Below are 12,559 nucleotides of genomic sequence, written 5' to 3'. Positions count from 1 at the left end.
TGTGCCGAGTTGTAGGGCATTCTTTTGCTTTCTACAACGCTCTCTAGGGTAGTGATAGCGTATGCGGCAGTTGTCGTGCCATCAGATAATTTAAAACAAGAGCCGTCACAAAATAACTCTCCATCTGGCTCTTTCTGTGGGGTATCACTTAAATGAACTCTCCCCTTGGTTTCTTACTCAGTGACCATTAAGCAATCATGGGGGGGTGATTCATTCTCACCCATTTCTTTTATGGATAGTGGTATTAATTCTGCAGGATTCAAAGCGCTACACCTCATAATTAGGATATGGGGCGCGAACAAGATAATCTCATATCTTGTCAATCTAGCAGAGGTGAGGTGTTGCGTCTGTGTTCTATTTAATAGAACGTCTATGGCATGTGGCACCATCAAAATTAAAGTATGCCCCAATACCATCCCTTCCGTTTGTTTCACTGACGCAGCAGCCGCCATGACAGATCGCAAACATGGCCTATTTCTTCCACCTTGTTCCTGTGTCAAAACCGCCAATGCACAACCTTCACTTTCACACACAAACAGTCTAAAAACCTTCTCATAATTTGGTGTTCCCAAAACTGGAGCAGAACATAATGCAGTTTTCACTTGAACAAATGCTTTCTGACATTTCTCATCCTACTGTAATGGCATAACCACATCCTTTCTAGTCAAATTCACCATCGGTTTCACAATTAACGCAAAATTACCGATCCATTGTTGGCAATATGAAGCCATGCCTATTATGGCTCTGACTCCTTTCTTTGTCTTTGGAATAGGCATACAAGAAATACTTTCTATGCGTTCTGGGGTTAGCCTTCTCCCTTCTTTCGAAAGTTGGTAGCCCAAATAAGCCACCTCCTTTCGATTATATTGAAATTTCTTCAAACTAGCTTTATGGCCATGTGCCGCTAAGTGTGACAGTAGTAATACAGTGCTTTCTTTACAAATCTCCTCTGTGTCAGCAGCTAATAATACATCGTCTATGTATTGCAAGAGTACGCAACCCACTGGTAAGTCTAGCATGTCTAGCTGCTCTTTCAATGCTCTACTGTAAATAGTCAGACTTTCCGTGTAACCTTGCGGAATCCACGTGAATGTAAATGATTGTCCTCCTAATCTGAACGCGAACAAATATCTGCTGTCCTTGTCCACTGGAATGCTAAAGAACGCATTTTATAGATCAACTACACTAAAGTATTCTGCTGAAACAGGTATCATTGTCAATATTGTAGTGACATTTGGCACTAAAGGAAATTGTGGATCTACTACTTTGTTTAGCGAGCGCAAATCAATTATGAAACGGTATGCTACTTCATTGCCTCCTTTTTTATAAACTGGAAGAATCGGGCTGTTGCATATACTGCCTGTAATTTCTTCAATTACCCCTAATTTCACCAAATCTGTAACAATACTCTTCAATCCTTTCTCACCTTCAGCCGAAATTCTGTATTGGGGAATTCGCGGTAGGGTAACACCCTCTTTCAAAATGATCTTTACTGGCTCTATTTTCAAGCATCCTACATCGTTGTCATGCATTGCCCATATACAGGTTGGCACTTTACTTAGTTCTCCTGGTAAAGTTTCAGACATGAATTCTGACACAGGGGCATCTTGTGGCCAAATCGTTAGGAACACCCCGTCTGCCGTGCAATGTATAATGGAACATAATTTTTTCAACAAATTTAATCCCAACAGGTTCTCCCCACAATTTTCTGTTAAAAGGAAAGGACAATGTTCAGTGAATGGTCCTATAGTAACTGGGACTGGTTGGGACACTGGGTTTATGACTGGTGTACCTGCGAACCCTACTGAAACATTCTTTTGCCCTGACAGTGGTATATCCGGAAACCAAGTGATGGTCTATTGAACACTTTTGCGTTCCTGTATCTACAAGAAAGCAGTGCTCCTCATTCCCGACTCTCATTTCTACGTAGGGTCCTCTCTGATTCACGGGAATAGACACTGGTTCCGACCCCTGTCCTGGGCTGTCCTATTGGGGAAATAACACATCGTCCGATGTGTAATCATTACTGTTACTGTAATACGTGTTTGGCTGTGTATCGAAAACGTTCCCACTCTTCCCTCTATTTCCCCCACTCTGGTTTCCATACTGTTGGTTTTGCTGTCCCTGACTCTGGTTAGGGGCACTTTGGTTTTGGGCTTGGTTTTGATTACCTCCATTATTGTGGTGCTGCTGCGTTCTATTCCTATTTGGTCCATTCGCTCCTTGGTGCCCTCTATGCTGTCTCCTCTGACCAGACCCATTTATTTCTGCAGATGCGGACATTGCGCTCGCCAGTGTCCTTCCTCCTTACAATACGCACACTGATTTGGTCACACTGCTCCCCCATGCATATTCAAATTACTCCTTCCTTGTGCGTTCCCTCTCCCTCTATTGTGTCCTACTACTTGCTGCAGTAGCACCGTGTTTTCAGATTTACCCTATCCTTTTCCTCTTTTTCTTTCTCCGCAGTCACTCTGTTCTCATAATATTAGGCCATGTGTAATACTTCGCCCAGCGTTTTTGCTTGCCATGCACTCTCTGATGTCATTTTTAGGTTCTGGATTGGAAGTTTTAACCCCCTCACATATTTGTCAACAAATAACCTCTTTCCTGCTTCCGAGCTCACATCCTGCCCACTGAAGTCTGTAAATACTTCTTCAAACCTGTTAAAATAATCTGTAGGTAACTCATCCTTGCCTTGTACACATGCAGTCAATTTGTCCAGTTGAATTCTTTTCTCTGGGACAATTTCTTTTAATTTCTGTACTATGCGTGCTGGTAATGCTACCAGGTTCGGTCCCGGTGTTCCTCCAACCGCTTTATTCCTGTCTTCTATTATCAAGTCCGCCCATGTGGCACCAAAGGTCGTTATGTCATCCACCTTTCTTATTTGCTTCCATATGTCTGTTGGCAGGATTACTGGGAATATTAGGTCTATGTCACCCATGGTAAGCACGGATGATTGCAGGCAGGACTCTACTTCCTTGTAAAACCCTGCAGGATTCTTTCTTATATCAGGAATCGTCTGCTTTATGTTGTTCACCTCCTGTCTGGAAAAGGGGACATGCACATATTGGGCGGTATAATGGGCTGGTGTTACCTGCGCCGCTACATTGCCCGCTGCGGGAACCTCTACTTTGGGCACAAAGGTAGGTGGGACCTCTCTCATAGGAAATGCCCCACTTACTGTCCCTCCCCCTTCTCTCATGTGTAACAATATTCCAGATGAAGTGATAGGGCTGTTTCTCCTGTCCCTCACTCTAGTGCTCTCATATATACTGCCATTATTTCGGGTGGGCTGGCCTTATCGTTTTTTATATTTTTGTCTAGTAAATGTTCAGCCATCGACTGCAGAGCTTTTCTTTTCATGGGCATGGAATATTCGTCAAATATCTCATGTATCTCCATTGTGGGGATACTGGGATCCGACATCCCTCTAAACGCTTCTCGTATACATACTTTCAACTTGTCGCCCCTCTGCACTGACGATATTGAATGTCGTCTTTGTATATACGGCTCTACAGCTTCCTTCCTATGTCTCCCGATATCCTTACCCCTGTACCCAGGTGTAGTAAACATTTCGGCATAATCATTATCTAATTCATCTTTAAGTTCAAAAAGTCCATATACATGTTATCTCACTTCTTCATCCCTTTCCCTACAGCGTGCTAATGCATTCAAATCTAACAATCGCTGCGGTGGTAATTTCCCAATTAACTGTTTCCATTTCTCCACCAAATATTCACCCATGCATTCCAACACTACCTGTCTTTCGTTGCTTCTTCGGAAGTCATATGTCGAAGCCAATGTTGTCGTCCCATCATTCCCGTCAATATACATCTCTGCCTGTTGCTGCAATTCCACCTTCCTTTCTTTGCTGATCGTACTGCGAGTTACCCTTGTGCATCCCCGTTGTTCAGTCCCGCCTCTCGCCCCCGTGGTTTCAACTTCAACCCCGGGAGGAACAGACGGTACCGAGTCTGTATCTAAGGCGGGAGGTGCGGATGGGACAATGGGAACAGGGAGTGTCTGCTGTGGGCCTGGTTGGCTAATAGGAAGTGTTACGTGCGCGGTCTGTGGCTGTGGAAGGGCTTGAGCTACAAGAGGGAGAGTTTGGGCTAGAGGCGGTGTTTGGGCAGTAGTTACTGACGTGTTTGGCCTCACTTCTGATCTTGGGCCTTGTTTTGTATGGGTCAATATGTTTTCTATCAATTCATCTGCTATATGTAATTCTGTTTGTGGGTATATTTTTTCTATATTCAACTGGTGACGTCTACCTGACCTCCTTAGACTCTCAGTCCACTCCTTCTCTTCCTTTTCTTCCGCTACTTCACCTTTCGATTTATGCCTGCGCGCATGCTTTGCTCTACTTCTAAATCGGAGCATTGCTTCCCTTCTCCAGTCCTTAACGATATCAAATGCTGCAGGACGTGCTTTCTTTCTTATCAACACCCTTTCCAAGTTATCTATTCTCGCTATCTCAAAACTACCATTAATCGGCCACTGATGGTCTTGTTGCTTTCTGGTTTGCCTATGCCAAGTCTCACAGAATATTATTGCACCCACTCCATACTGCACATACATCTCATATGCCGGCGTTCCCCCAGGTGGTGCAATTTGGCCATCTTCCAAAGATTGTCTACCACAGTGGAAAAACCCTGCTAGGGTGGACAATACCCCAGACATGTTTCAACCTTCCCCTGGTTAATCAACCTTACCTAGGGCGTTTGATTTTGCAAAGTCAACTCTCAACCAATATCAGGATTACTTTGAATCGGGGAATGACTCACCTGATAAATCAATTTGTCCTTTCGGACACAAGTCGTCTGTATACTGATGCAACCAATGATGTTGTGTCTGCTTTTCTTGTCTTCCGCCTCGTTTTGGGACCATCGCCTCCTTGTTCTCTAGCCGGGCACGTCGATCAGGGATCAGATGTTTGCAGATCTGCAAAGGAATCTCTCATCACTTCTACAGGGCGCCTCTTGATCCCGGCTCGATCGTCCCGTCCTCGCCGTTCTCCGCCTGGACTCAATTACAACGTATGCAATGGAACAAGTGGGGGAGGGTCCCTATTCGGGCGCCATCTTGAAAGGGGCCCCTAGGGGTCCCTTACGTCTATGGAAACAAGGCGAGTCACCACACACGATAGATACGCCAAACACAAGGTTGTATTCCCAAAGCTAGGGTTTATTGCAAAGCAAATAGTCTCAGTTGGCCAACTCGGTCTCACGCCCCGCGATGTGTATCTCTAGACCTCGAGGGATGCAAGAGAGTGAATTACGTACATCAGTTACATATATACAAAATGCATATCATACAATCAGCTATGACATGTTTAACACCCCCCCTTTATTGGGTTTCTTTGAACTCGGTGTGATGATGGACACTTTCGACAATTATGACAACTTCAACTATCTATTCTAGTAACAATATGCAATTTGCAAGTGCGGAGGCATCTTTCAGTTGTTGAACAGAACACAGTGCTTCTGTTCTTGGAAGCGAGCTACATATGGGGGAAGAGTCACATTCCAGACCTTGCTATCTATGAGGTGCTATTCGTGTCCTGGGAGCCGACGCGCTCTAACAGGGCTCAGTAAAGGGGGGCCGTAAGAAGAGCATTATTCAAGCCTTTAGCTGCTTTATTCTAACATATTCTACCATATAACGAGACTGGCTGGCAGCTGCGAAATGATTAAATGCCCTGCAGCTCTGCTTCAAGGCTACATTCGGGAGGGAGCCGGGCATTCTTTCCTGGCGCTGCCTACGTTGTGTTTCAACGAACTCTTGTTATCCTCGCAGCCCTGCGGCCTTGTCCATTCACACATGTAAGATTTACTCCATGGGATGCATAAAACGTACTGCCCGGGGAAGTGCCCTTTATGCATTGCTTACAGTAAATATTCCATGCAATAATAAAACATATTTAGATGTGTTTTAAAAATAGGAGGTACTTAAATTAGTGTATTTTCTTTCCATTAAAATAATATATAAAGGGCGCCTGGCAGGGTCCTGATATGCCCAGGAGGGTACCTGTATACAAAATGCTAGAAATCAGACTGGGAGGTCCATAGACAGTTATCTGGTTTGGGAACTATTTTATTCGGTCTCCAAACAAGTTTTTGCACAGATAATAAATTTAAATGTTTACATGACTTTCGATAAGCACGAAAGTAGTACGGACAGGTGTCATTTTTAACATGGGAAATACAGGTGTGTATCAACCCCTTTGGCATTGAGGTAAAATTTCCAAAAATGATGCACAAGTACAGAATAAAGACAGGTGGCGACAAAATGTACACAAAGTGCTGACCAGGACTATAGTAGGTCCGGGGGTACTGTACAAGACGGTGTACACAACACTATCTACAAACACATATACAAAGGAGTTTGAATAGTTGTGTCATGGAATATCGACACTGATTAATGCTTTATATTATTTAGCACTACTCGGAAGAGGGTGGTAGGGGTGAGGCGTGTGGAACTTGTGGAAATTAACTCAAGTATGGGTGCCTAAAATGAAACCTATCGTACCTCTGGGAAGGCAGACGCTACAAAATACACTCATGGAACAATATAATTTGATCAAATGAAATCTAAGGTGATGACATCGATTCTCCGGGAATGACATGGGTGAGTGTGGTTGAATTTGAAGTGTGTGTATTGCAGGTGGTTGTGTACATATTCAGGTTGCTTTGCAATGTTTGTGATGCCTGTGACTTATGGACAGAAACCAACTTCTGTGAACTTTGCACCAAAGTGACTGATGGCATCTGGGGCAGTAAGCAAATAAGCACGTGTCCCCCTGTTGCAAAGACCAGTACATTCAGCCTTTACTCTAAGGAACTGGCAGTTGAAACCTCATCATGACATGCACCCCCACAAACTGGACGATTGTGTGTTCATGAGAGAAGCAACAGAATTATTATGACATGACATCCAGAGCAATTGGACCTCAGCAACATCACCGTACATCTGTCAGGCACAACCATGGGCAGCACATGAAAACAGCTGTGGAAACAACCTTGAATCTGAAGAACCAATTCCCACACTCATCCACTGAGGGGCCATATCAGAAAGCAGTCTGACAAAGAGCAGACACTGAGAGTGGGGCCGTTAAGTGTTCAAGTGGTGTACAATGTATGGGGTGAGGTTGGATGGAGGAAGGAGGTGGTATTTGTAGGAGGCAGGTGGGCAACAAGAGCAGTCAAACGAGGAGAGCGAGAATGGCCAGCAGAGAAGGGAGGTGGGTGAGCAGAATGTGAGGATAAGCAGAGCCAGAGGTGCAATAGGAGGAGGGAGAAGAGGAGAAAAGAGATTGTCAGAAGCTGCGTAAGATATAGGGTCTGTGATACAGGAGAAGAGTGATAGATGGAATGGAGAAGGTTGAGAAAGAGGGAACTGAGAGGAGAAAAGAGTTTGGAGTAAAATCATTGAAAAATCAGAAGTAGGAGGAGGGAAGAGTGATAGAGAAAACAGAGGTGGTTGGGAAAGATCAGGCAGGAGGATACAAGAACACTAATCACAGTGGCGAAAGGTGAAGACAAGCTACTGCTACAGGAAGGGAAGGAGGGGAAGAGAATTAGGCATAAACAGATCTTGAAACAGGCAAAAGGAGCAGGACAGACAAGAAGAAGAGAGAGTACAGAGAAGAGGAAACATCAGAAGGGGAGCACGGTGGTCGAGAGAGGAAGAGCTGGAAGAAGTGAGAAGGGTCTGGACACCATGAGGGGAGGCTAAGAGGGTTGGATTGTTGGGGGGCATCAAAGAGGAATTATTGAAGAAAAGCACTTTGGCATAAGAGCCAGGAAGGGCAGGAGAAGGGTAGGTGAGAATCACTTGACTATCAGAGTGGCTTGAACCGCAGTTCCTGTTGAGGCAAATGTTGCCAATGGCACCACAGTGTCTATGCCTTGCCATTCCCAGGCACTGAAGAGTCTGTTGCAACTTCTTACAAGCTTGGAACTTTGGTCTGCTATCCAATGGGCCTAAATGGTCATCAAGCATCCCGACAAAAGCTTCAATGGAGCAACAACGAAGCCAAGACAAAAATTAAGTGCAGGGGTATTTAACCACAATGACCGTGAGTGACTATTATTGCTTAACCACCTGACAGTGCATCCAAAGCCAAGATAGAGGTGGCCTAGTTTCTGTCTACCCTAAACCCTCTGTAAAATAAAGCACGTTAAACTACATTTTCTGGGAGTCGAATTGCCTGTGAGTACTGAAAATGACACTTCCTGCTGGTTTTTGATTGCTACTACAGAGACATTATTAAAGCTGTGTTCTTAGAACGTTTGTTTTTCAAATTAGGTCTTTTTGGTTAATGTACTTCATTTTGTCGAAAACAATAGAATTCTTTCCCAAAAAAACGCGGCGTCAAAAGAACGGTACAATTGGTAAGTGGAGAGCAATTTGTTTTACCGATGTGCAGAGTTCAGCTTTTACTTTGGAACGTGTATTGTTTCTCTAGTATTACCATGCATATAATTCCATGAAAGTACTCAGACATAAACTACTGTGTCAGCGACGTTGGCATTGCAGTTTTTGGCACGGCACACACACACATTCATGATGCTGCTATTTTCAACCACAAACCTCAACTATTTCTCAACACTCTGGTGCGCACTTTGGTGTGACCTAATGCGTTGTTAATGGGCATATGATACACGCTGGCACCCTTCACTGAGCAAAAGGGAAGTTGAGATTACAATGTCTGGAGGGAAAAAAGAGAAGTAGGAGAGATGAGCGCAATAGATTGAAGTAACCATGACAACTCGGCTCACAAAAGTGAGGCAACAGGCGAGGTAACTTTAGAGAAATGTATTGCTGGATAGTCAGCAAACATACACTGTTGCAGCGGCTGGAACAGATCTTTGGTGGCTCAACATGTCATTCGGAGTGCAACCTAGAAATATTGCAGGAGCACATTTAATCCCTTATAATGAAGTCCTTGACCTCCCAAGCAGCGGGGCCAAATGGTTTTAGCAAATGTAATTCTCAAAGGGAACGCGGAAACCTGGTCCAAGATCCTCTTTATGCTGTTTCAAAACATTGTCAGCACAAGGTCCTTTCCGGAGACATGACATGTTTCCTATATAGTACCAATCTATAAGAAGGGAGATAGATCATGCCCGACCAACTATAGGCCCATAGCACTCCTGGATGCAGACTCTAAAATATTTGCTGGCCTTGTGCTGGAGCACATCCAGGAGTGGTCAGAAAAAAAAACATTCTGTCCAAGTTTCAATTTGGTTTCAGAAAGTATGTGGAGACTGATGCTGGAGGATTATTACAAAAGATCATGCAATATAAAGCTTGGCGGCAAATAGTCTTCCAAATGTAGTTATGTGGCAAAGGATTTCCTTATTTAGAAAGTTGATCACAAGCCCCAAATCTACATTATACGAGTCTGCGTAATGGTCTCAATGTCTCTGGTTACCTAGTTGATCTGAAAAATGAATGTATGTTATGCCTTGCAAAAATGGGTGTATTTTACGAGCTTCTCCTTTTTAATCCAGCGAAAGTAAAAAAAAATATGGGAGTATCTGGATTGGACTCAGACAATGGATAGGGTACTAGAAACAAAGCTCTAACCTCACTTGGGCTCTAATTTTAAAAACGGGGGATTCTGGAACCTTACTTGACCCAATTCAAGAGAGTCAAAGCTGGGGAGTCCAGTTTCGAAGTTCTTGCACCCACAGCATGGAACTCGCTACTTCTCAACCTAAGAAAAGAGCCCTCCCTTACGGCCTTTAGAAAAGCACTGAAAACTAATCTGTTCAATTAAACTGTGCCCTTGTTGTTCTTACCATGTAACGGATTTAGGGGCCGATTCATGGAACAAATGTGCGCCGAAAATCTTGGCGCAAGCTGGCGCAAGTGTGAAAAAGCAAGCGCACGCGTGCGATTCAAGGAAGGGCCTGTGCGTGTTTTCCCCTGGATGTGCACCAAATCCCTGCGTGGCGCACACGGGCGCACACGTCATTGCAACATCCAAAACACCGAAGCGCACAATGTCAGGGCACACACTAAAAAGGGGGCGGGACACGGGGCGTAACATGCGGAATGGGGAACAACGCGTGAAAAAGAAGGCGTAACTGGGGAAGTACTGCAGCGAAACACATGGAACGCCCACACGCACGCGAACAACACGTATTCATGGAATCGAATATGGGAAACCCGCGCACGCTAAAAGACGCGCACAGGCGTCAACACGTCTGCCACACGAAGGCAGGCGGAAGCGTCCCCGCGCACATTATAAAAGTGCGCTCAAACAACAAACACGTATATACAGCTACGATGAATGCCCCATTTGTCGCAGCACTGATCGTGGGACACCGCAGGAGGAGGAGAATAGCCAGGGCCCGCATTTTTTCCCCCCGGACTAGCCTTTTTGGGATGTCTGACGACCAGGTCTATGGCAGGTATAGGTTTCCACCTCGTATCATCCTAGACCTGGTCAAGGAGTGGGAAGATGACCTTACATCCCCCACCCTGTGCTCCCAAGCATTGAGCCCCTTGGAGAAGGTGCTCAATGTCCTGCATTTTTTGGCCACTGGGTCATTTCAGAGGACAACTGCCATAGTGGGGGGGTCTCACAGGCCACGCAGTCACGCTGCCTATACCAGGTGTTGGCAATCATGACTGCGCGCCCCTCAGTGCGCAGGCACATTAACATGCCCAGAACACCCGCAGAAAGGCAGGCCGTGGTCCAAGACTTTTACAGGGTGGCACACTTCCCCAAAGTGCTCAGTGCCATAGATTGCACCCATGTGGCCCTACGTCCACCTAGGCCACTGAGCACATCTATCGAAACCACAAGCACTGGCATTCCATCCACGTGCAGGTCGTATGCGAGGCAAAGGGAATCATCACCTCTGTCTACGGAAACTACCCTGGCTCCACCCATGACAGTTTCATATACAGAATGTCCACCCTGAGCCGGGCCCTGGAAGCTGCACAGCATGGCGACACATGGCTCCTAGGTGAGTACAAAGGCCTGTACACATGCATGTCACATACAGACAAATACACAAGCCCTAATAATCACAACCATTATCATCTCCCCAGGGGACAGTGGCTACCCTCTGAGCAACCACATGATGATGCCAATCCTGAACCCCACCACACCACCCCAGGTAAGATACAATGATGCCCATATTGCAACCGGGGGCATAGCGGAGCGCACATTCGGAGTGCTCAAGTCACACTTACGCTCCCTTGACCGCTCTGGCGGGCAGCTACTATATGCACCCCCTGTAGTGTGCAGGATCATTGTGGCAGCATGTGTCCTGCACAATGTTGCAACACGGCAGGGTGTACCGGTGGACATGGTGGTGCCCCCACATCTCCAACCACAGGCACGGGCGCTGCCCAGGGGAGGGGATAGGGCACATGGCGAGGCAGACTGGACCAAGCTTGTGGCCAAATTCTTCACCTAAACTCCCACCCCTGCAGAGTGCACACAGGCCTGGCACATACCAGGTGACAATCGATGATGACAAAGAGACAGTCAACCATCACAACCTTACCACCCTGAGAATGTTGCCATGGAAGTGCTACATTGTGTGCATCCCTAGCTACTTAAACCTAACCAATCCTGTGTGACCAAAAGGAACACATGCAAGGTGTGTATTACCCTCCACCCCCCGCATAACAGGCCATGACAATCCCTGGTATGTCACCCAAACCCTCCCAACCACATCACCCTTGTCTGCCACACCATGACATGGCAAGCAATAGCAAAAGCCCAACACATGTCCAATAAGATACAAAGTGACATGGGATAAATGGAAAGTGGCTCGAGACAATGACGCCTGACATGGAATCAGATGAATTGACTGACCAACAACCTCCCACACATACCAAGTCATACACAAATGCTTTCCACCAGTTGTAGCATGAACATAACACTGAATGCCTGTTCACATGCACATTGGGCAAGGCAAAATCCCTACTCCCGAACCCGTGTGCTGTGTGTGTCTCGTGCAATACACTGCTCAGCACACAGCACAGTGAGCAGCCATTGTGTTGCAGATACACCTTGAGCATCACATGAAAAGGACTAATTAAATAATTAACCAATTGTCACATGTACAGGATCCCCAAATGGTCAGAGATCATGCGCTGCAGGGAGACAGCGGGCCCCAGACGGCAATCCGTGTGCACCTGTGGCCATGGAAGGGTGGTTGTACATGTGGTGGATCTTTGTGCAACTGTGTGTGTCAGTAGGGACATGCACTCAATACATGCATGTGAAATCAAGTGACCCTCAGTGTCCTGTACACATCACATGTGAACATTGCCCATGTGTACACCCCAGCATGTCAAACCACACCAATCCCCTGACACCTGAAAAGTAAAGACAACACAGGAACAGCCATTGACCAGCAGAACACATCATCTACATAGTACCCCACCATTACAATGTCAGAGTGCCCAAAACACTGTAGCCCAAGCCAACTGTCCAACAACAAAAGGCCCTACCTCATTCACACATCACCATGACCTACTGAACAACTGTGACTGGGGTATGTAGCCTTCTTCCTTCAATTCT

This window comes from Ambystoma mexicanum, chromosome 9 (assembly GCF_040938575.1).
Source record: "Ambystoma mexicanum isolate Mex_15411 chromosome 9, UKY_AmexF1_1, whole genome shotgun sequence".
In the NCBI taxonomy this organism is placed as follows: domain Eukaryota; kingdom Metazoa; phylum Chordata; class Amphibia; order Caudata; family Ambystomatidae; genus Ambystoma; species Ambystoma mexicanum.
The sequence above is the reverse complement of the archived record's forward strand: the minus strand, read 5'-3'. Positions refer to the sequence as shown.